This window comes from Dermochelys coriacea, chromosome 6, assembly GCF_009764565.3.
Source record: "Dermochelys coriacea isolate rDerCor1 chromosome 6, rDerCor1.pri.v4, whole genome shotgun sequence".
NCBI lineage: Eukaryota > Metazoa > Chordata > Testudines > Dermochelyidae > Dermochelys > Dermochelys coriacea.
The window spans coordinates 121667359-121692587 of NC_050073.1; the positions used below are offsets into that span (position 1 = coordinate 121667359).

The 25229-nt window shown below is 41.7% G+C and overlaps 1 protein-coding gene and 1 long non-coding RNA gene across 12 annotated transcripts in view; one reads left to right on the plus strand and one right to left on the minus strand.

The window, feature by feature from the left end:
* The window catches only part of LOC122460569, a 30843-nt gene extending 17167 nt beyond the window's left edge, over nucleotides 1–13676 (minus strand). Inside the window, exon 1 of the long non-coding RNA XR_006281964.1 lies at nucleotides 13562–13676. This is a non-coding gene — a long non-coding RNA (uncharacterized LOC122460569). The remainder of the gene's footprint in view (nucleotides 1–13561) is intronic.
* FERMT2 (FERM domain containing kindlin 2) overlaps nucleotides 1–25229 on the plus strand; it is a 113108-nt gene that overhangs the window by 53954 nt on the left and 33925 nt on the right. The gene's annotated exons all lie outside the window — the stretch shown is intronic.

Here is a 25229-nt window from a genome sequence, read left to right on the forward strand (position 1 = left end):
CCAAGGGTATCCTGTTTGTGTTTTTCTCGAGCTTCCTTTGCTCCCCAGAATAATATCTCATCTCCCCTCCCCTTTTCCCAGGTCAGGAGAAAGAGGAATAGGAAATATAAAACTCTAAAAGGAGATGATGGCTTAAAAAGCATTTCCTATGTTGCAGTTCACTACTGCTGCCAATCTCTGTATATCTGAGTGCAGATGGGGGAGTGGCTAATTTTTGTAGCCAGTATTTTGCTGATTATTTTGAGATTTGTCCAGTTTAACCCTGAAAACAGCCAATAGTAATCACACCAGTGGTACTTACCTTCCTACAGTGTCCCCTTTTTATCTGACTTTAAAAATGGAGCAATTTATAATCCAGTGTTGTCTGAATCAGACTGCAGAAGAAAAACTGTCTTAATGACTAAATCACTCCCTTGTGTTTTTGGCTGTAATGGTACGCTTACTTTTAACCCCCAGAACACTTAGGATCCACTGAATTGTATAGTTAAGTGACACTAATCCTTGATGCTGTGAATCATGGTGAGCAAGCTAGTTAAGTAGTTATATTTTTAGAACATTACATGTAAACAGGGTGTATTGTTGGTGAATTTGAAAGGGGAATATATTTAATAAAGTTACGAAATGTCAGAATTAAGGTTGCACAGTGCACCTTAATTTGGCCCCTTGTATGCATGCATTATGATAATTACATGATTGTGTACTATTTTTCTTTTCCAAATGACCCCTGTTCAATTCCGTGCACAGGATTCAGCGCTCACTTAATGAGCAGGTTTCAGAGTAGCAGCCGTGTTAGTCTGTATTTGCAAAAAGAAAAGGAGTACTTGTGGCACCTTAGAGACTAACAAATTTATTAGAGCATAAGCTTTTGTGAGCTACAGCTCACTTCGTCGGCATGAAGTTGACAGATTTCCACTCTATACGGCTAAATTCAGTGCCTTGCATAATGACAGGTTTCATTAATTAATTTCATTAATTTCATTGACACTTAGAATCATAGAATAGAATCATAGAATATCAGGGTTGGAAGGGACCCCAGAAGGTCATCTAGTCCAACCCCCTGCTCAAAGCAGGACCAAGTCCCAGTTAAATCATCCTAGCCAGGGCTTTGTCAAGCCTGACCTTAAAAACCTCTAAGGAAGGAGATTCTACCACCTCCCTAGGTAACGCATTCCAGTGTTTCACCACCCTCTTAGTGAAAAAGTTTTTCCTAATATCCAATCTAAACCTCCCCCATTGCAACTTGAGACCATTACTCCTCGTTCTGTCATCTGCTACCATTGAGAACAGTCTAGAGCCATCCTCTTTGAAACCCCCTTTCAGGTAGTTGAAAGCAGCTATCAAATCCCCCCTCATTCTTCTCTTCTGCAGACTAAACAATCCCAGCTCCCTCAGCCTCTCCTCATAAGTCACGTGCTCTAGACCCCTAATCATTTTTGTTGCCCTTTGCTGTACTCTTTCCAATTTATCCACATCCTTCTTGTAGTGTGGGGCCCAAAACTGGACACAGTACTCCAGATGAGGCCTCACCAGTGTCGAATAGAGGGGAACGATCACGTCCCTCGATCTGCTCGCTATGCCCCTACTTATACATCCCAAAATGCCATTGGCCTTCTTGGCAACAAGGGCACACTGCTGACTCATATCCAGCTTCTCGTCCACTGTCACCCCTAGGTCCTTTTCCGCAGAACTGCTGCCGAGCCATTCGGTCCCTAGTCTGTAGCGGTGCATTGGATTCTTCCATCCTAAGTGCAGGACCCTGCACTTATCCTTATTGAACCTCATTAGATTTCTTTTGGCCCAATCTTCCAATTTGTCTAGGTCCTTCTGTATCCTATCCCTCCCCTCCAGCGTATCTACCACTCCTCCCAGTTTAGTATCATCCGCAAATTTGCTGAGAGTGCAATCCACACCATCCTCCAGATCATTTATGAAGATATTGAACAAAACGGGCCCCAGGACCGACCCCTGGGGCACTCCACTTGACACCGGCTGCCAACTAGACATGGAGCCATTGATCACTACCCGTTGAGCCCGACAATCTAGCCAGCTTTCTACCCACCTTATAGTGCATTCATCCAGCCCATACTTCCTTAACTTGCTGACAAGAATGCTGTGGGAGACCGTGTCAAAAGCTTTGCTAAAGTCAAGAAACAATACATCCACTGCTTTCCCTTCATCCACAGAACCAGTAATCTCATCATAAAAGGCGATTAGATTAGTCAGGCATGACCTTCCCTTGGTGAATCCATGCTGACTGTTCCTGATCACTTTCCTCTCCTCTAAGTGTTTCAGGATTGATTCTTTGAGGACCTGCTCCATGATTTTTCCAGGGACTGAGGTGAGGCTGACCGGCCTGTAGTTCCCAGGATCCTCCTTCTTCCCTTTTTTAAAGATGGGCACTACATTAGCCTTTTTCCAGTCATCCGGGACTTCCCCCGTTCGCCACGAGTTTTCAAAGATAATGGCCAAGGGCTCTGCAATCACAGCCGCCAATTCCCTCAGCACTCTCGGATGCAATTCGTCCGGCCCCATGGACTTGTGCACGTCCAGCTTTTCTAAATAGTCCCTAACCACCTCTATCTCTACAGAGGGCTGGCCATCTCTTCCCCATTTTGTGATGCCCAGCACAGCAGTCTGGGAGCTGACCTTGTTAGTGAAAACAGAGGCAAAAAAAGCATTGAGTACATTAGCTTTTTCCACATCCTCTGTCACTAGCTTGCCTCCCTCATTCAGTAAGGGGCCCACACTTTCCTTGGCTTTCTTCTTGTTGCCAACATACCTGAAGAAACCCTTCTTGTTACTCTTGACATCTCTTGCTAATGAGCAGTAATGGAATATTTTTGTATTCTTGGGTTTCAGAGTAGCAGCCATGTTAGTCTGTATCCACAAAAAGAAAAGGAGGACTTGTGGCACCTTAGAGAACCTTAACAAATTTATTTGAACATAAGCTTTCGTGAGCTACAGCTACTCTTTTTTTTTTGTCTTTTCAGTGTTCAGTGTGTCTCTATCTCTTATTGATTGTACACTATACAATCTCATATTCAGAGCAGAAGTATTAATTTCCTCATGAGGGTTTCTGTGGTGCTCATCATTGCAGTATCTGAGTCCTTCACAAATAATATTTTATTTTCACAGGTCCTCCTTGAGATGAGGTAGTATTACTATCCCCATTTTATAGATAAGGATCTGAGGCACGAAGACAAAGGTCAAAAGTATCCACTAATTTTGGGCATCCAATTTGGAATGTCTTGAATCGGTTTTCCCTCCTTTCCCTCCCCCTAGCATTGTAGAGCACTTTCAGAGCATAACTCCCACTGATTTCAGGTGCAATTGTGAGTGTTCTGCATGTCTGCAAATCAGACCCTACGGTCTCCATTCCAGCACCCAGAAAATGAGGAATACACAAATAGTGACCACCTCTGGAAAGTTTTTGTTGTATGTTTTATTTGCTTAAGCAATTCAACTAGCATCACATAGGAACTCTAGAATAGGAAGCGATAGGATTCAGTTCCCCAGGGCAGTATTTAATTGCCTTAACCATGAGACCATTCTTTCTCTTCCTCTAATCCCCTGTGTCATTCACTACACGTCTTCCAACAGGAGACCTGTCTGAGCTGCTGGTCCTCTTTATCAGGACCTGGAAGCTAGTCTCAGCAACCAGGTCCATAGCAGCTGCTGAGGGGGAGGAACTCCTAGCAGGATCCCTACTACACAATCCACACCTGAGTGTGCAGGTGGTGGAGCCCCCATTGGTGCACCAGAGGATGGTTCTGGCTAGTGGTACCAGACTCTCTGACCTCCTAGACTATGATGAGTGGGAGTGTGTGCGCTTCTTACCATCCACTTCCTTGCTGTCATGTCCTGCCCTGACACCAACTGGCAGGACCTGCTGCCACCTGAGGAGGGCAAGGAACCCCTATGGATCAACCTTTACTCCACAGCCCTCTAGGGATATTAGTAGTCAGCTTTTCCACAGAGCCATGAGCGCAGGCGTGTACCTGGCACAGTCCACAAACTCCACCAACATCAGTCCCTCTTTTGCAGCAAGGAGACACTGGCACACCTCTGTGTAGGGTGCATCAGGTTGCAGCCCTTCTTTTGGCTCCTCCAGAATCTCTTACTGAGGTTCTGGCTGTACTTTTACCCACACTTCCTCATTTATGCACACCCCATCCATGGCCCCCAAAGTTGCAGGACCTCCTCAACCTCTTCCTGGCACCAATCAAGATGGCCATCCATCAGTCCAAGAAGAGGAAGCTGGGGGGAGGGAGGGAAAAAGGGGTGTGCTCTACGACTGTAGGCCTATTTCTGTTCCCTTGTTTGGTCACATCTCCAGGCAGAGTTCCTCTGGGCTGTCCCCTCTGACTCCCTAGTAGACACTGTTGCGGGTTCTCTGCTTGGTGTCTCCCTTTGGATCCTTTGACCTAATTCCTGCCCCTGTTTCTTCATAGGAGACAGGCCTTTAGTTGTGGGTAGGCTTAGAGATGTCTGTGCCAGTACTACAAATAGTGCACAACTTGGAAGATGTGTACTAAAATATGAGATGGGTCCTTCAGACAACATCCCTAATTCATCCCCAGAGCAGGTCCATCCTAAGTACTGAATAAGGCAGGTGTCTATTTAAAAAAAATCATAAATTAAACACCCATGTATGTGATGTGCAATTAAACTCATATGCCCAAGGTGGCCAAAGTAAGATTGCAAAGGCAATCTGAGTTCTGGCATTTCCTGACTTGTGAGTGCTTGTCCTTTTTGCCACCTTTCATAATGGTGTGTGTTTTTTAACAGTTTGTCTGAAATTTCCTAGTCGTTTTTTTTTTTTTTTTTTTTTTAAAACAAACTGAAGAAACAAATTCCATCATGTGGCATCAGTTGACAATCATAAGGGTCACTGGCAGGATTTTAAATGCTCTGCCTAGACTTTACTTCATTAGTTTAAGTAGCAAACGATGGCAATAGAAGGTTATAATCCTCTGTGGACTAGCACTGAGTGGGATCACATGCTCTCTTTGCCACAGGGTTTCACAGATACTTGCTGACAGCAAAAGAACAGTGAGACTCAGGAATCCTGGGTTCCCTAAAAGGGAACATGCTCTATTTTTCTGGTACAAACTCTTCTGCCCGTTCCCCCCACAAGCTTAACCCCTTCCGCTTCTATTTTCTCCCACTATTCCCCCCCTCCAGTCTTGATCTCAGTCCCAGCCTCTATTGCTCAGCCTTCTTATTCCAGTGCTAGTCTTGTTGCCCAGCCGTTCCCCATTTTTTCCCACTCCTGGCTTCTCATCTGATCGCTCTCTTCTTCCCACAGCCTCCTGTCACCCTCTACCCCCATGCTCTCTGTCCCCCTCCTTAGGCTTCTTCCCCGATTTGTGTGCACCCCAGCTTCTTGTCCCACTCTGCTCAGCCAGTTCTAGTTCTCACTCTGCATCACTGACCTTCACTCTGCTCTTCTTCTGGTCTCAGTCTCCCCTCCCTGGTTCTCAGTCCTCTTGTCTCCCTTTAAATTGAGCAGCTTTCTCTTCCCCACTGTGTGGGAGGCAGCAGGTAAACATTGAAAGCACAGAAGAGACGGATACCTGATCTGGACGCCAGAACCAAAAGCAAGGAAAGTCCTGCCAAGGCTGGAGCGTACCCAGTGTGGATGGAGTCCTCAGGAAATCAAGCTGTGAGGGTCTAGTGAGTCTCTGAGCATGTGCAAACTGATTGATTTTTATCCTCCTCCTTCCCCCTCCCCCCACCGAAGGCTTAACTTGGGCAGATATTCATGAGGATGGCGAAAGGCAGATCGTGGACACAAATGTGACCACCTGCTCCAAAGCATGGGGCTGCCAGTGTTGTTCAAAGAAATAGTTGCCTGAGGTTTTTTAACATAGGCAGAACAATGCATTTTTCCCTAGCCTCATTCTTGAATACAGCCAAACTGTTGTGGCTAGAATTTTACAACCCTCTTCTCTCTCTCTCCCCCCGCCCCTCCCCCCCAAAAAAAGAAAGAAAGAAAGAGAACCTGGCAGTTTTTATAAGCCTCTGAAAACAGGAGCTGTTCATAATGAGTTGTGCTGGGCAATCTTAACTAGAGGCTGTGTTACCAGTTGGTGTACAATAGAGATCTTCTTCTGTTTGCTTCCCCTCTGAATATTTTCTCCCTGCTCTCCTCCTGTTTAGAAATTTAGCTTCTTGACACCTTTTGTTCAGAAGGACCTGAATAATAATAGCAAAAGCTGTAACTTGAATTTTCCCTTAGGGAGGGGATGTTTATTTTAAACCTCTCCCATGGAGAGCTATAACACTGTGTGTCCTCGCTATGCAGGTCATCAAAATCTTGCTAAGCATGTCCAATAAGAGACAGAAGTAAGGGCAGGGAGGTGTGGGGGGGAGGAAAAGAAGAGAGCCACGTTTGAGAGAGTGTTACAGAACAGAGAAGAAAAGGACTCAAAAAGATCCACTTTAGCTATTCTGGATATTTGTCTCTTGAATCTGAAGACTCTGATGGGCAGCAATGTTCAAAAGCTGACTCTTGGAACATGGAGAAGGCCACTCTTTTGTACCTTGCAGCAGTGCCTTGAAGTTATCTTAAGTGGCTTGTTTGGATGTTTTTTAGTCACTGTTGAGGGAGTGAAAGGGGAGGTCTCTTCCTCAGACCAAAAATGGTAAGGCTAAAAATCTTGGACAGAATTTACTGCACTAGAAGAAAATATGTCAAAAGAATAATAGACCAGGAATGAGGGGTGGTTTTTGTTTGTTTTTGTTTTTTAATCAATGGAACTGTGTAGCTAGGCATGGAGTAACTAGCTCTTGAACTGTGTACTGTTAATGGTAGTTCATAAAGTACTTGACCTATTTTCTGTGGTATGCTACATGTCATGGCTGACAGTGCAATTACACTGAATATAAATGAATTACTTGGACGTTTATTATGTCAGAGTGTCACCATAACTCTTCTGTCTTGCAATGAATGTGATAATGCAGTGCATGACTGATTTTGCTATGAACCCATTTTCTGGAACAGGCCTTAATAGTAGAGAACTATTGTCTTCCAGCAGTTTATAAAATGAATGCATTGTAAACTTCTGGCACTGCTTCCATTACAATTACAGCCTTCTTCGCAATCAAGGTCTTGAGGGCCTAGCATACTGGTTTCAATACAGTCAATTAGCTATAGTTTCTTATAGCGAGCAGCATCATATCTATTACAGTAGCCACTTTGTTTAAAAAAAAAAAAAAAAAAAGAGCTGGAACTTGGTATACTGGCTCATGAAGTCTTGACAAAAGCCTTTTGTGACTGTGTATTAGCTGGCCTCTAGGCTTCTAGAAACACATTTTTAAACTCAACTTTTAAAACCACTGTGCCCTTCTAGTGTATTAATATAGACAGGTAATTGATTATCCTATTTATCTTGTGCAGTCTAAAGTAATTCCCAAGGAATCCCCTACACTCATTGACAGGTGACTTCTACCCCCTCCTCTCTTCCTTTGATGCTCTTCTGAAACAGCAGGTGTTGCTTCCTCCCCCATTGGATCTGGTGGACAGGTCATCTCATGGGAGTAACTATGTACATATGATCTTGTGAGATTAGAAGGTATGGCAGGAGTCATGACCCTTTTGTCTGTAAACATTGCTACTGTAGTGCTTGGACTTCCCTAGCAGCTTGCCCAAAAGATTTGGGACACTTTTACTTCTCAGTTCTGGCCTCTGGTGGCAGGAGTGAGTAGAATTTGCTGCTGCAATGTGCATGAGATCTGGCTTTTTGCCACCCTGCTGTGCTGAAGGCCCTGTGGAACTGAATGGGCTTTACCAGACAAGTGAAGGGTCTAATGGCCCAAAGGGTAGACTCTACCAGATGCCTCCCCAATTACCCCAAGACACGGGAATATAATTCCTAGAATAGGGCCTGTGAGAATAGAAGTGAGAGCTATCCCTACCTCCCGTGTCCAGTGATAGAATTTCTCAGGCAGTTGTTTCATAGATTCATAGATACTAAGGTCAGAAGGGACCATTCTGATCATCTAGTCCGACCTCCTGCACAGTGCAGGCCACAGAATCTCGCCCACCCACTCCTATGAAAAACCTCACCAATGTCTGAGCTATTACATTGGGGAAGAAAACTAGTAAAGCCTCTCCTACGATAGTGCTTGGGGTGTGCTATAGACCTCCGGGATCTAATTTGGATATGGATACAGCCCTTTTTAATGTCTTTAATAAAGTAAATACTAATGGAAACTGCGTGATCATGGGAGACTTTAACTTCCCAGATATAGACTGGAGGACCAGTGCTAGTAATAATAATAGGGCTCAGATTTTCCTAGATGCGATAGCTGATGGATTCCTTCATCAAGTAGTTGCTGAACCGACTAGAGGGGATGCCATTTTAGATTTAATTTTGGTGAGTAGCGAGGACCTCATAGAAGAAATGGTTGTAGGGGACCATCTTGGCTCAAGTGATCATGAGCTAATTCAGTTCAAACTAAATGGAAGGATTAACAAAAATAAATCTGCAACTAGGGTTTTTGATTTCAAAAGGGCTGACTTTCAAAAATTTAAGGAAATTAGTTAGGGAAGTGGATTGGACTGAAGAACTTATGGATCTAAAGGTAGAGGAGGCCTGGGATTACTTTAAATCAAAACTGCAGAAGCTATCGGAAGCCTGTATCCCAAGAAAGGGGAAAAAATTCATAGGAAGGAGTTGTAGACCAAGCTGGATGAGCAAGCATCTTAGAGAGGTGATTAAGAAGAAGCAGAAAGCATACAGGGAGTGGAAGATGGGAGGGATCAGCAAGGAAAGCTACCTAATTGAGGTCAGAACATGCAGGGATCAAGTGAGACAGGCTAAAAGTAGAGTAGAGTTGGACCTTGCAAAGGGAATTAAAACCAATAGTAAAAGGTTCTATAGCCATATAAATAAGAAGAAAACTAAAAAGGAAGAAGTGGGGCCGCTTAACACTGAGGATGGAGTGGAGGTTAAAGATAATCTAGGCATGGCTCAATATCTTAGCAAATACTTTGCCTCAGTCTTTAATAAGGCTAAAGAGGATCTTAGAGATAATGGTAGCATGACAAATGGGAAGGAGGATATAGAGGTAGATATTACCATATCAGAGGTAGAAGCGAAACTGAAACAGCTTAATGGGACTAAATCGGGGGGCCCAGATAATCTTCATCCAAGAATATTAAAGGAATTGGCACCTGAAATTGCAAGCCCATTAGCAAGAATTTTTAATGAATCTGTAAACTCAGGAATAGTACCGAATGATTGGAGAATTGCTAATATAGTTCCTATTTTTAAGAAAGGAAAAAAAAGTGATCCGGGTAACTACAGGCCAGTTAGTATGACATCTGTAGTATGCAAGGTCCTGGAAAAAATTTTGAAGGAGAAATTAGTTAAGGACATTGAAGTCAATGGTAAATGGGACAAAATACAACCATGGTTTTACAAAAGGTAGATCGTGCCAAACCAACCTAATCTCCTTTTTTGAAAAAGCAACAGATTTTTTAGATAAAGGAAATGCAGTGGATCTAATTTACCTAGATTTCAGTAAGGCATTTGATACCGTGCCACATGGGGAATTATTAGTTAAATTGGAGAAGATGGGGATCAATATGAACATCAAAAGGTGGATAAGGAATTGGTTAAAGGGGAGACTGCAACGGGTCCTACTGAAAGGCGAACTGTCAGGTTGGAGGGAGGTTACCAGTGGAGTTCCTCAGGGATCGGTTTTGGGACCAATCTTATTTAATCTTTTTATTACTGACCTTGGCACAAAAAGTGGGAGTGTGCTAATAAAGTTTGCAGACGATACAAAGCTGGGAGGTATTGCCAATTCGGAGAAGGATCGGGATATTGTACAGGAGGATCTGGATGACCTTGTAAACTGGAGTAATAGTAATAGGATGAAATTTAATAGTGAGAAGTGTAAGGTTATACATTTAGGGATTAATAACAAGAATTTTAGCTATAAGTTGGGGACGCATCAATTAGAAGTAACGGAAGAGGAGAAGGACCTTGGAGTATTGGTTGATCATAGGATGACTATGAGCTGCCAATGTGATATGGCTGTGAAAAAAGCTAATGCGGTTTTGGGATGCATCAGGAGAGGCATTTCCAGTAGGGATAAGGAGGTTTTAGTACCGTTATACAAGGCACTGGTGAGACCTCACCTAGAATACTGTGTGCAGTTCTGGTCTCCCATGTTTAAAAAGGATGAATTCAAACTGGAGCAGGTACAGAGAAGGGCTACTAGGATGATCCGAGGAATGGAAATCTTGTCTTATGAAAGGAGACTTAAGGAGCTTGGCTTGTTTAGCCTAACTAAAAGAAGGTTGAGGGGAGATATGATTGCTCTCTATAAATATATCAGAGGGATAAATACAGGAGAGGGAGAGGAATTATTTCAGCTCAGCACCAATGTGGACACAAGAACAAATGGGTATAATAAACTGGCCACCAGGAAGTTTAGACTTGAAATCAGACGAAGGTTTTTAACCATCAGAGGAGTGAAGTTTTGGAATAGCCTTTCAAGGGAAGCAGTGGGGGCAAAAGATCTATCTGGTCTTAAGATTCTACTTGATAAGTTTATGGAGGAGATGGTATGATGGGATAATGGGATTTTGGTAAGTAATGGATCTTTAAATATTCAGGGTAAATAGGCCTAATCCCCTGAGATGGGATATTAGATGGATGGGATCTGAGTTACTATAGAAAATTCTTTCCTGGGTATCTGGCTGGTGAATCTTGCCCATATGCTCAGGGTTTAGCTGATTGCCATATTTGGGGTCGGGAAGGAATTTTCCTCCAGGGCAGATTGGAGAGGCCCTGGAGGTTTTTCGCCTTCCTCTGTAGCATGGGGCATGGTTGACTTGAGGGAGGCTTCTCTGCTCCTTGAAGTCTTTGAACCATGATTTAAGGACTTCAATAGCTCAGACATGGGTGAGGTTTTTCGTAGGAGTGGGTGGGTGAGATTCTGTGGCCTGCGCTGTGCAGCAGGTCGGACTAGATGATCAGAATGGTCCCTTCTGACCTTAGTATCTATGAAGTCCTTAAATCATGGTTCAAAGACTTCAAGGAGCAGAGAAGCCTCCCTCAAGTCAACCATGCCCCATGCTACAGAGGAAGGCGAAAAACCTCCAGGACCTCTCCAATCTGCCCTGGAGGAAAATTCCTTCCCGACCCCAAATATGGCGATCAGCTAAACCCTGAGCATATGGGCAAGATTCACCAGCCACATACTGCAGAAAATTCTTTCCTGGGTAACTCAGATCCCATCCATCTAATATCCCATCTCAGGGGATTTGACCTATTTACCCTGAATATTTAAAGATCCATTACTTACCAAAATCCCATTATCCCATCATACCATCTCCTCCATAAACTTATCAAGTAGAATCTTAAGACCAGATAGATCTTTTGCCCCCACTGCTTCCCTTGGAAGGCTATTCCAAAACTTCACTCCTCTGATGGTTAAAAACCTTCATCTGATTTCAAGTCTGAACTTCCTGGTGGCCAGTTTATACCCATTTGTTCTTGTGTCCACATTGGTGCTGAGCTGAAATAATTCCTCTCCCTCTCCTGTATTTATCCCTCTGATATATTTATAGAGAGTTCTTGCTGACAGTTCATTTTGGAACAGAACCTGTAGGGCAATAAGGTGCTGAAGACTGAAGTCTGCACCTGAAAAATTAATCTCACAGTTGGGACTATAGAGAAAGTAAAACTCTACTTTTTTAAAAAAATAATTTGTGTGCCTATGTGAGATCCTACCTGTAAGGATAACACCTTTGCAGTTCTGTATTCTTATCTTGCCTTCCCCTAGATACAGATTGATGGGAGATGCAGTATTGTAGGGTATACTGTACTAAGGAGAGTGTGTGCCTTCTCCTCTCACAGACTCATCTGATGGACCTTTCTATACAGCAAACAACTCCTAAAATATTCCGATGCATTTTAGGATATAGCTGTGGAGTTTGGACAGCCCTTTCTTGTGCAGGAGTTTGCAGTGTGAGTGGGGAAAATCTCTCTCCAATTTAGACTGTAAGCTCTTCAGGGCAGAGAACAGTATTGCCGTGCTTTGTACAGCACTGCTGGTGCTCAAGGAGAAATAACTCTGTATATAAGATTTAAGAAGTCTTACTCTTAATGGCTGAATTCGTAACAAAACTATTCACAGGAACAGCCTGCATTGCATAATGGCTTTATTTGATTATGGGGCCATGGAAACCTTGCGTATTCCCATGCCCGTTTACAGCTTCCTTGCAGGAGGCTCCCACTTACTCTGCTGCTGCCTACAGCAGTTTCCAGTATTCTGGAAGGAATAAGAGGTCCAAGGCAGGAAATTTGTCTGCTGTGACAGGAAAAGCAAACTGTAAATTGCAAATGCAAAGGATTTCTCCAGTGCTTCTGCTGTTCCTGCCCATAGTTCTGGTCCTGGAGCTGTAGAGTGAGGCTGACTGTAATACCAATATCTTCTACGCAAGGGGAGATGCTATCATTGGAGGAACCAAAATACAAGAGGAGACTGACCCAACTAGAGTGAGGTGATGTGCTGGAAGTACACCGCAGCCTTGAAAAATTCTTGTCCTTCAGTAAAAAGAAAAGGAGGATTTGTGGCACCTTAGAGACTAACAAATTTATCTGAGCATAAGCTTTCGTGAGCTACAGCTCACTTCATCGGATGCATCCGATGATATACACACACAGAACATGAAACTGTGTGTGTGTGTGTGTGTGTGTATATCTCCCCTCTGTCTCTAAGGTGCCACAAGTCCTCCTTTTCTTTTTGCCAATACAGACTAACACGGCTGCTACTCTGAAACTTATCCTTCAGTAGTTCAGGCCCCAAACTTATCATCCTTGGTGGAAGATGAAATGTCATCATTTGTTTGCCTTCCAAGCATACTTGTTCCTGGGTCAGAAGTAACTGAACACTACAGGGATGTCACTCTTCTTCGCAGGGGAGAGGAGGAGTGTGTGGCTATATGCTCCCCTTTCTCTTCCTTAGCCTTGGAAAGGGAGGAAATAAATAGGAAGTGGACGTGCCTAGAAGAAAATTCCCTTCCCCTTCCCTGCCCTGAAATGGGAAATAAAATTGGAGAGAAATGATGCATGGGTACAGGGAGAGGGAAGCTGTGCAGAAAAGGCATGTTTGTTCAGCTACCTGTATTTGTGCGATTCTTTGATAGAACTTGCACATTTCTACTAAAATGTATATCCTCCTGTATTATGTAGAAGCACTAATTTAATCCTGCAATACAGGTTAGTTAAATTACTGCAGTCTACTCATGCTGAAATTCTCAGTGCTGACATGTCGTCTGTTCTTTTATTAGTTTTTGTGTTGCAGTGTGCTGGGAGAGGACATTTAATATAACAAGCTGCCATACACTGTATGATTGATGGACAAGGGGAAAGCTAAGAGGAGTAAAATCTGGTTCATTCCTAACAAACTACTGTTGCATACGACCACTAAATGCAACCTGATACTGTGTGGCACGGGCATTTTGAAGGGCAATGATGCAAGTAGGGCTGTGGAATACAAATCTTCTCAAGTAGTCTAGACACCAAATTTGACCTACCTCTTCAAAATGGTGTCTCATCCAGTATAGAATGTTCTCCAACTTTCTCCAAAAAAAATCTTATTTTTATAAATGTAAATTGCTTGGTGCTCCTAAAAACGAACATATGGTGTTCCAAGAACTTTGCCCATTCTTGCTAATGATACACAAACAAGCAAACATGAAGTAGGTTTTCGCTGAAACTGGAAAAGCTATATTTGCAACTTTTATAAGTAGTGCTCACAATGGAGAGTTAATATAAAACCAGGAGGTGGGGGAGAATGTTATACAGTACTTGTCCTGCTTCTGTTGCAAATGTAAAGAAGTCTTGACAGGTTTCAGAGTAGCAGCCATGTTAGTCTGTATTCGCAAAAAGAAAAGGAGTACTTGTGGCACCTTAGAGACTAACAAATTTATTAGAGCATAAGCTTTCGTGAGCTACAGCTCACTTCATCGGATGCATTTGGTGGAAAAAACAGAGGGGAGATTGACATACACACACACAGTTTCATGTTCTGTGTGTGTATGTCAATGTCAATCTCCCCTCTGTTTTTTCCACCAAATGCATCTGATGAAGTGAGCTGTAGCTCACAAAAGCTTATGCTCTAATAAATGTGTTTAGTCTCTGCGGTGCCACAAGTACTCCTTTTCTTTTTGTAAAGAAGTCTTGTCATTGATCTCTAAGTAGCATGTTGTAGCTGCTGTATATCTTTAGGGTTTTCCAACACTGGCTCAGTCTCTACTTTTCTTAAAGACTGCAAATGGGTAACTGATCATAAATGCAGCTCCTTCCCTAAAACTGCTCCAAGGGCAGCCTCCTCCTGACGTTCCCATCTTTCAGTTGCTTTCTGGAGACAAAAATATTAGTGGAATCCTGATAAAGCTTTTTGAGTGTTCCAGGATACACAGCATGGAGCTAATGAAAGTCCTTATGACTCTGAGCAATTAATGACACTGGGAAAGCCTCTAAGAAAAGAGCACTTGAACTAGAGTATACCAATTTCCATTATAGACGGAGAGCTAATGAAGAATTAACAAAGTATATGTTTGCCGTCTTGCTACCAGGAGAGGATCTGGTAATAGTGTAACAATTTCCAAATGTGTTAGAGGGGGATATGAATGGAAGAGAAACTTTCCATTTAAAGGGCCACTGTTAACTTTAAATTTAGTCTGTTTTCTAAATTAAGTACTAAATCTGCACCGATCAGTTTTTGTGGCTTTTGCAGTTGCATTTTCCTATATTTAGATGGCTTTTCTCTTATGTATTGTTGTGTGAAAAAACCCAGACAAACGTACAAAACTGATGACAAAGGAAAATACAACTGACTATCCACAAAGTAAGCAAGGTTGGGGGGAAAAAAGATTTCCCTCCTCCCCCTCTTTTCTTCCTGTCAGGTAACCTTAGGTTACATGTAACAAGAATCAAGTGGATTTTTTTTCTCCCTTACTATGAAGTTGGTATGGCCAGTTTTTAAAATAGACTGTGCAGATCATGTTCTGAAGGCACCAGTAAATGCTGGCAAACTTGGTATTGTTGCAGTTCTTACAATTCTCTGTATGGTCTGGTGCAGAGAAGAACTGGATTTACTCACCTTGTTTACTGTAACAAGAGCTTAATTTAACTCGAAGTATACTTCAAGAGGTTTTTTTGGTTGGCTGTTGGGGTTTTGTTTTGTTTGTTTTTAAGCAAAAAGGGCTTTTGCGGGGGAGGGAGGGATGTGTGTGTACTCAAAAAGGCATCTAGCTAACTTGAGGTAAAAAAAACTGGGGATCTTATCCCACTTGTGGAAATCATCAGAATCATAGAATCATAGAATATCAGGGTTGGAAGGGACCTCAGGAGATCATCTAGTCCAATGTTTAACAATAGCAGACTATTCTATTTCTGGACCTTCTTATGATATGACATAATACACTTGGCATTGCTGCAGTCCTTCTTTTCTCCTCCTGAGCCCCTTTTAATTCTGCATGGCTCATAGCTACTTTCTTCACTTCATAGACAGTAAGTGGCAGGAATAGAAGATTTCAGTATGGAGAAAAGGGGAGGTATCTTAATAAAAATCATTTACAGTTCTATTATAACTGGTGTATTATAACGAAACTTCCCTAGGCATTTCCATTCTGCTTAGGGTCTCCTAACTTTGAGCCTTTTGGGCTAAAATTATCTACTTCTGATCTCTGCCCAAGTGTGAACTATATTTTGCGTGTTGAAGGTTGAGCAAAACACATAGTGAGAACAAAACTATTTTCCCCATTATAAAATGAACATAATAATCTCTTGATGTTCATGAGATAGTCTCCTCCCTTCCCAATGATCTAAGCAATGGGCTAAGAATATAATGGCCATAGCTTTTTGAATTGACTTGAGGAGCTGCATGGTTGCAGTGTTAAGAGTCTGGAGAGGAGGAGGTTAGAGTATCTGTTCTAGTCCCTCTCTTGCTCCCCCTATCCCTTAACCTCTTCAGTCTTTTCATTTCTCACAGCCCCATTTTTCAGAGGGTTGGAACCAGATCCAATTTGCCTTGCATCCTCAGAGGTTATTGGACACTTCAAGAGACCTTTCTTTGGAAGAACTGTCCTCAAATTGCTGCTTCTACTTTGGAGGCAAGAGAACAGTTGGCCTTAGCCCAAATAAATATCTAAACAATTGACCAACTGCACAATCTGTAATAAATGTACTGAATACAGTGAGCTGTTGTACACAGTGTGGCAGTGGGGTGTGAATTCTAAGGCGCACCATGTTGTGCACGAAGTGGCCCAGATAGACTCTGCTGGCACACACTAAAAGTTCCACAGTGCGTGGTAACATAGTACTGTTGAAAATGGGACACGGTTAACGTGCACTGAGGAACTTTTAGTGCATGCCAGCAAGGTTTACGTGGGCCAGTTAATGCACGACTGGGTGCACATTAAAATTCATACCACACTTATGTGTACTACCCAACCATCTATACAAGCCCTGTCTCTTACTATCTCTGACACTAGTAAATCTCATTAAGAGCATATTGTGACCTGTTGTATGGTCTAATAATGTACAACTTTTAACATAGCTACTGTTTTTATCACCTCAAGTGACTTAAAAATATATTATATAGCTTTTCTTTTGGCCTTTGGCATGTACTGTGAAACTTTATCCAGTACTAAAAAAAGAACAGGAGTACGTGGGGCACCTTAGAGACTAAAATTTATTAGAGCATAAGCTTTCGTGGGCTACAGCCCACTTCATCGAATACACAGAATGGAACATATAGAAGATATATACATACAGATAAGTTGGAAGTTGCCATACAAACTGTGAGAGGCTGATTAGTTAAGTCCATAACTTCATAAACTTAAGCTGTGAAACATGGTCCATAGAACTTCACTTGCATTCAGAAAAAGCAGAGTTTTAAGTCTGAAATAGTGATGGGGTAGCTTTTGAGGTTTCATTTTTCTAAGAATTGTCATGCTGATGTGCAACAGCCCTAACTTCTGACTCACTGGTTCCAGACAATGGTGACCTATCTGAGAAACATTCCCACTTCAAAACATGCTTTCTACTTTAGGGGAATGGGTTCAGCGCTAAAGCGAGGATTTCTCCTAGACACTGACTGTACTGTAGTGTATAGCTTTGAAAAATAAAGTTGTTGTAGAGGTTTGGTATGTTTAAACATCTGAACGCTTCCTTATCGTTTAGAGATCCCAGGCATGGGGAGTCTGAATAAATCATACTGTGGAGAAGATTTTTCTCAAGTTAATTTTTCTAACTGGGTTTTAAGCTATGGAAAACCAGCATAAATGTTAACAATTTCAAAGTTTTGAGGTTTCAGAGTGATAGCCATGTTAGTCTGTATTGGCAAAAAGAAAGAGGCGTACTTGTGGCACCTTAGAGACTAACAAATTGATTTGAGCGTAAGCTTTCTTGGGCTAAAACCCATTTCAAAGTTTTGAGGGTTCTTCGTGGTATATATTCAGACTGTAGAAATGTATCATCAGTTGAACGTTCATCTATATTTTCAACATCACTTACTTTGATTTGTGCATGCACATTTAGACTAAAACTCTATGAAATACCACGTTGGGTAGTTGTATTCTTACGTAAAAGTACCTTTCTCCCACCCCCCACCCTCCCCTTTAGATCTGATATGACTTATGTTACCAGAGCTTCTAAGATAAGATTTTTGTCTAATCAAGCATGTTAAAATCTGCAACTAGAGTTCTGTTAATCTTCTCATGACTGATAACCTTGCATATTGAGGCAAGCAGTTCAGATCAGAGGACCTTTGTTGCATTTATTTTCATGCCTCCTTTCCCAAGCCCTTTAATCACAAATAATACAAGAACCTTGCAAGTCTGCAGGCAGGAATTTGTCAAACCACAGAGAATGTGGGCCTAAAGACTCGGTTTTAAAAAAACACACAGTCCTCTCATTGCTGTTCCTTTATATTCCTCAAACAATCTGTTTCCTCAAGAACCTGGGTAGGGGAGGGGTGGTCAGTGCTTTGCTGTGGGCCCTGAAAGTTAACCAATATAGGCACTATCAGACTGGGGGGAGGGGAGCTGGTGTAGAGAGAACGCCCTGCCACTCACCCCTTCCCATTTAAATCAAGGGTTTCTGCTTAAACTTTTCTACTGATGTCAGCTACTTTGCTATCAGTGGAGGGAGGTGAGAGGAGGACCAGTCTGTTAGTTAGACTGGTCCCAAACGATTTAGACTTTAAAAGTCTAATCCCAACACCTTTTTGCTTCTGTGTAGAGTCTATCTAAAGTTCATATAACAAGTCCATGCTTTGAAGGTACATTTTTTTTTTTCTTCAAATCCCAATCCCCTGGGACTACTTGGGGTGGTGGTCCAGAGAAATTACAAATAGTGGTAATAGCACTAAGTACTTGAAATCCTGTCTAATGTCTAAGGCGTATGGGTGAAGAGAAATTCTCCTCACAAGGGCTCGAAAAGAAATTGAAGACTAAACAAAAGGCAAAAACTAAGGAAATGTCTCCCACCAGAGATGGTGCCTCTGGTCAATCACAAGCCATTTCAGGCCATAGGAAATCAAGATGCAATAAAGGGGAAGGTTAAGTCACTTGACCCAAAGGCTGAAAAGGATGATAAAAGCATGAACATTTTAAGTTGGTGGGACAGCTTCCCACGTACATTTCTGAAATAAACACTCTGAAATGTTTGTACTCTAGTTTTTTACAAGTGGGATCTTTTTCCTTTGCAAAATGAACACTCTTCATGTGTCTGTGTTTGGTTTTTTTTCCCTTTAAAATATTTGAGTAGCATGGATTATTCTGCCCAAGCCAAATGGCTGATTGCTAAAGGGATCTGGATAATGTGAAAAGTGTAACAGGATCTGGCTTGTGAACATCTCTTCTTCCCCCCCCGCCCCCCGCCTCTATGTAAAATTGTAGTGTTCTAAGACACTATTTCTGTTGCAAACTAGTCCTAGACCTTTACAGAAGTATAGTGGAGACTTTTAAACAAATAACTGATCTAGACATCTGTAGATACCTGTGTCCAGTTTTTCAATCCACAACTTTCATATTCCATGTGCACTGCAACATATTTTTGCAGATTGTTTTTAATGGCACATTCACAACATAATCTTGCAGGGTTTGCCAGCATATTTGTGTGAGTTAACGGCTGGACTTTCGTACATTTTACTTAAAATAATAATAGTATAGTGTAAAGAAACAAGCCCTTATAAACTTTAGAAAAATACAAAAATCTAGATAGAACTTTGAACTTTGTCTGGTACAATCCTGTTGTTTCTTGTGCAAATAATGGACTTAAAAAACCCTCACAAACTCATGGTGACAAAATTGCTGATCATAGAGTAGGACTGGCATATTTAAAAATACTAGTACTTTCAGTACAGCTTCCTCACAGATGATCACAGTGACGTTTCTCCTGAATTGCCAACTGTTTACTGGAGCACTGTCCCTTCAAAGTGACTTCATGCGGGGGGAGATCCTGCTTCCACTGAAATAAAGTGCAGAAATCCAGTTGACTTTAATTATTCACTTCCGACTGAGATTATGCCTTTGATGTATTTTACCCCATTCACTGGATATATTTAACAGCAAATTATTTCAGCAAACTAGCCTATACAGGTGTCAAGTGACTTGAAACTTGGTTAAAAGTGCAAACCTATTTGAAGGACTTTAGTGTTTTATACCACTTCTACTCATTAAGGGAGTCTCTCTTGCTTTATATGGTTAAAATAAGTACTGGTATCTGGATCTGGAGCTATATAGCTACTCCTTGTCCCAGTTTCTAATTAACTACAGTACTGCCATCTGGTAATCCTTAAACTCCTGGAATTTCTTTGCTTTAGCTACAGAAACTAAACACCGTGTTTGCCAAGGCTGTTTCTTTATTCAAAACATGTTTTAAGATCTTCTGTAAATGTATTAATCATATGTAGTAGAACACAGATCTCCCCCCCCAATAATTTACTGAATGATTAAAAAGTACTTCAATAAAATGTTTGATTGTTGCTTTCTACGTCAATTTTGTTTCATATTTCTAGCTTAAGTTAAAATCATGTTGCTAGCTGTTCCTTAAGGAATTCCTTTTGAATTACTTGTTTGGGGGAAGACTTTACTTAGTAGTCACAATGAAGCTATTACAGGTTCTGAGGTGGAAAAAAAATAAATTTAAAATGGCTATCTAATGGGCTAAAATTCCTAGAGTTTCTGGGTAAGCAATGCTAAATTTATGAGGCTGTTGAGAAATGGATATAATGGCTGTGGAATTTGTGCCAGTAGTTTAGTTTAACTGTGCTAAAGTTGTCAAACTTTTATGGGTAATAAGATAATAAGAATACCATTTTAGTTTTTGAAAAAAATATATACCTTTTACTAGTGATCTGGTAACACATTTTTAAGGCATCTTCCTAAAACTTTCTTCAGATTGAGATATACTGAGATTACATATAGAGAGTATCATAAGTGACTGGGAGAAAACTGTAAAAACTTGCTTTGAAATCAGATGGTCAAAGTAGGTTAATTTCCAGAATGAATTGCTTTCAGAAGACTAGGCTGGTTTATAGCCCACCCTTTGGAAGCCTATTTTGTCTCTTGAATCTCATTTGATTTCTTGCTCCAGAAACTAATTCTGGCTTTCAGCTGAAAGGGAATATCAGTTGCTAATGTACTGTAAACAAACATAGGAATATAAAATTGCAGTTGCCTTGATTTTGTTTATGCTATTTCTAGATTAACTATCTCTTGCACAACAATCTTATTCCAACAGATTTTGCATAGTGTATGTATTTATACTGTGTACAATAATTTATCAATATAACTACCTACATATACACCCTAGTTACCACTTTGAATAAGGCACAAAATACATGTGTTTAGTGAAACTAAACTGTGTCAAGGTATCTAAAGCATGTGTGGGTGTTTGGGGTTGGTTGGTTTGTTTGTTAAAAGTAAGAATAAGTAAATTAAGGAGGCTTAAGTCAAGGAAGAGGGGAAAGTGGCAAAAGTCGACTGATTTAAGCCTTTTCAAAAAGGACTAAATATGTTAGACAACTAAAAACTCAGAAATACTTTACTACCATTTTCCATAGAAGCAGTTGCAGTGTTTACCACAAGGGTGTTGCACTATCATAAATAAGAGGTATGGTGGTCTGAAGCAATCTTGTATACTGTGGTCCACACAATGACAATGTTTGAGAATGCCTTGTGTATACTAAGCAAATTGGCCCACCTAGATATTTGAGAACATCTAGGACAGAAGGTGGCCTTGTGTGGCTTTTGTCTAAATCAGAGCCTGAAAACAAAAAATGCACAGGGTGCTTCTAGTTAAGTGGCTTACATAAAAGGAACTCGGCTTCTAAAAGTGCGTTTCATTCACACAGTTGGTTGTTGGAGCCATTACAATGTTGTTAATGTGTGCTGCAGGGAACTCTTAATCCTTAAATTGACTTGATGGAACAGAACAGCTTCTTCATAACTATTGAAGTCAGTATTTGGGGTGCTTTAATGGTCAAGATTATTGGCACAAGAAGCCCCAGCAGCACTGAGGAAATGTGATCTATCCTGTCACTGGGTCTATGGCTTTAAAAAAAAAAAAAAAAAAAAAAAAAGACTAAAATAAAATACAAATACTAGATATCAAAAGGCAGGCCAATAATAGCCATCTTACCTAGGAAAATGCAGTAAATATTTTTCTTTGTAACTTGTATTTTCTTTTTATTGTAACTACACCTATTTTCACTGAGTACTGCACAGGGAAGAACCCCAGCAGCATCATAATAGCACTATATTTAAAATGCAGGACAAAAAAATGTGAATGTATCATTTGTCATCATGCTTGAAGTAAGATGGCTAGCACCGATATTTATACTGGAGAGTTGGGTCTGAAAGGAGCAGTCCTGGGGTTTAAACACTTAGCCCTGGCCTGCACTACAAACTTATGTCAGTATAAGTGTGTAACTCAGGGGTGTTTGAAAAGCCACACCTCAGAGCAACACACTTATACCGACCTAACTGTTGGTATAGAGGGCTTCTCCTGTCGACACAGCTGCTGCCTCTCAGGGAGGTGGAGTACCTACACCAATGGCAGAAGCTCTTCCGTCGGCATAGGTAGTGTCTTTGGTAAGCTGTGCCCCTGTAGTGCTGTAAGCGTAGACAAACCCTCAGGTTCGAGGGATATAGCTAGTCTGCACTACAGTACAGCAGCTATCTGATCCTCAACTGTGACTGCCCAGTGTTAGTTTTACAACAATCAATTAGCTCAGAGTGCGTTCGTGATTTACTTTTTATCCTGGCATTTCCCTAGCAAGTTTCTAGAGCAGGAAGATGCCAAAAAATATGGAAATCAACCAGAAGACTAAAAAACACCTGTCTCATTAGAGCATAATGCAAATGTGCCAACTCATTATGTGGTGAGGGCCAAGTTCCAACTTTAATTATAGTGCTGTAGCTGGGGTAACCTACATACTATCCACAGCAAACCACTATTGTCAATAGGAAGCTTGTACAGTGATCAAAGGTAAAACTTGTTTGGTTTCTTAACATTTTAAAGGCTGGAAGTCTCTTCCTGAGCACGCTATGTGATGCTAGAAAAAGAAAATGTGGTTGCTTTCCTTACTACTCTAAGAATTCAAAGTCTTGCATGGTGCTAACTTGGTATTACCTGCCACTGTCATGCAGGGTCTGCTGAAACTAGAGTTAAAAGCAACCAATGGAGTTCAGAGCACAGATAAAGCTCTTCTGCAGCTGAAACTCCACTTTCCATGCTTATTTGTAATCTTCACTTGACATATTTTATAGCTTAGATCTGCATGTTGCGGTCTTTCATCCTTACATTAAAATGGCTTCATGTCCAGATGAATGCTTTTCCAGCTTAGTTACTCAAATATCAGTCCCATAGAACTTCTTTTTTTTTTTTTTTCTGGTTTCAGCAAGGGAATTCTGAATTCCATCTAATTTGTTTATGGATTAGTTCTATGTTTTGATAGATAGTGGACTTCATTTTCTTATAGAGCTGTTTCCCAGCAAGAGTTGGGTGCAGACAGGTATAAGCAAAGCACCATCTTTGTCTGAAATGATCTTGTGGTTTAGTGTGTATATTTTGCTGATGGCTGCTTTGGGCTAGACATTTTGGCTGTGCCTGCACTATCATTATTTCTAAAACCTTCCTGTGGTGCAGCTCTGCCTGTGGTAGTATTAATGTATATTGCCAGCATTTTAATTAACCCTGCTCAGGATGGCTGTAGATGACAGGTTGGTTAACATCAGCCTGTCTAGTGCTCTGACTATTGATGCCGCTGGTGCAATTCTGTAGTCGGTTAACAAGGGAGAAATTATTGGCTAAATGAAGACCCATAAACATCAACAGAGAAACGGAAAAAACATGTTTTTTCAGAGGTTTACTCTTTTAATCTTATCGTACCATAGAGCCCCTTTGATATCAGAAAATTAAATCTTTTGAAATTTGTCAAGTCAAAAAATTAAATCGACACTATTGCTTTAAATCAAACATCTGTTGTTGAAACAAGGTTTGGGTTGGGAGGGTTTTCTGTGTAACAGAATTACTAATTGTCAAATTAAATCCACTTCTCTCCTCTAATTCAGAATCATCCAGTATCCTGGTCGCACGCATGGATGAAGGAACAAATTTTTATTTCTGTGCTTTGGAAGATGTGTAAATCCTCAGTTGTGTGGGCAGAGTAGAGGGCTTGCCTTCTCTTTTGTCAGTCCCACCTGAAATCCTTCTTGTCCATTCTTGTCCAGTTAATCAAAATAAGCCATTTTTGCATAATCTTATTTAGATGTATGCAGTGTAGTTGTAGCCATGAGGGTCCCAGGATATTAGAGGGAAAAGGTGGGTGAAGTAATATCTCTTATTGGACCAACTTCTATTGGTGAGAGAGACCAGCTTTTCCACCACAGGTCTGTGGCTTCAGGTCTGTGAAGAAGAGCTCTGTGTGGCTCGAAAGCTTGTCTCCCTCACCAACAGAAGTTGGTCCAATAAAAGATATCACCTCACCTTCTTTTCCCTTTCTCAGTTTGCATGTATTGATTTCTCTGGGCTAAACTCGCAAAGGGACTCGGGCGAGGAAATCACAGGAACAACACTGTGACTCTCAGAGCCTGAGTTAAGCTCCTTGACTCCCTACATAATGAAGGTAGAGAGATTGCACCTTAGACTGCCATTCACAAAAGCTAGCAGGCTAGGTGGGTAGCCACCTAAGCTAGCCAATGGGAGATGCTGATGACAGGGGTGTGTGCTAAGCCCCACGCCTCTCACAGAGCTAGGTGGTTAAGGCTGGATTGCAGGGAGGAGACTAGTTGGGGGGGGGAACCTCCCGCATAAGCTTTAGCCCAGTGACTCAGTACTCACCTGGGATGTATGGGAGACCAGTTGAAATTCTCCCTCCACCTCATGAGAAGAGGTGGGATTTGAAGAGGCATCTGCCCCCTCTTAGGTAGGTGCCCTAAGCATTGAGCTATGGCGTATTCTTATGTGGGTCTACCTCAGTCTCCTGTTGGAAACTGTTCCACTTTGGCTAAATAGTCATTGAAGCAGACAGATTGGACCCTGGGCTCTCATCTCTCAGGTGAGCGTCCTACCCACCAGACTGTACACTCATTCTCTCTCGCTCTGGCTCTGGATGTTTTGAGCAGAGTTGGGTGGCCTCTGAACACACCTATTGGCTCAGGCTCTGCAAGGAGTTAGACGTAGGAGTGCCTATCTTCCTTAGTGCATGGGTCACTCAGGGGCTTAGGCAGGCACCTGGATGTCAAGAGGGAGGCAGTATGCATGCTCTCAGGCAGAAACATAGGTGCCAAGTTTCAGAGTAGCAGCCGTGTTAGTCTGTATTTGCAAAAAGAAAAGGAGTACTTGTGGCACCTTAGAGACTAACAAATTTATTAGAGGATAAGCTTTCGTGAGCTACAGCTCACTTAATCGGATGCATTTGGTGGAAAAAACAGGAGAGATTCTCTCTCACACACACACACACACACACACACACACACACACACACACACACACACACACAGAGAGAGAGAGAGAGAGAGAGAGAGAGAACATGAAACAATGGGTTTATCATACACACTGTAAGGAGTGATCACTTAAGATAAGCCATCACCAGCAGCGGGGGGAGGGGGGAAGGAGGAAAACCTTTCATGGTGACAAGCAAGGTAGGCTAATTCCAGCAGTTAACAAGAATATCAGAGGAACAGT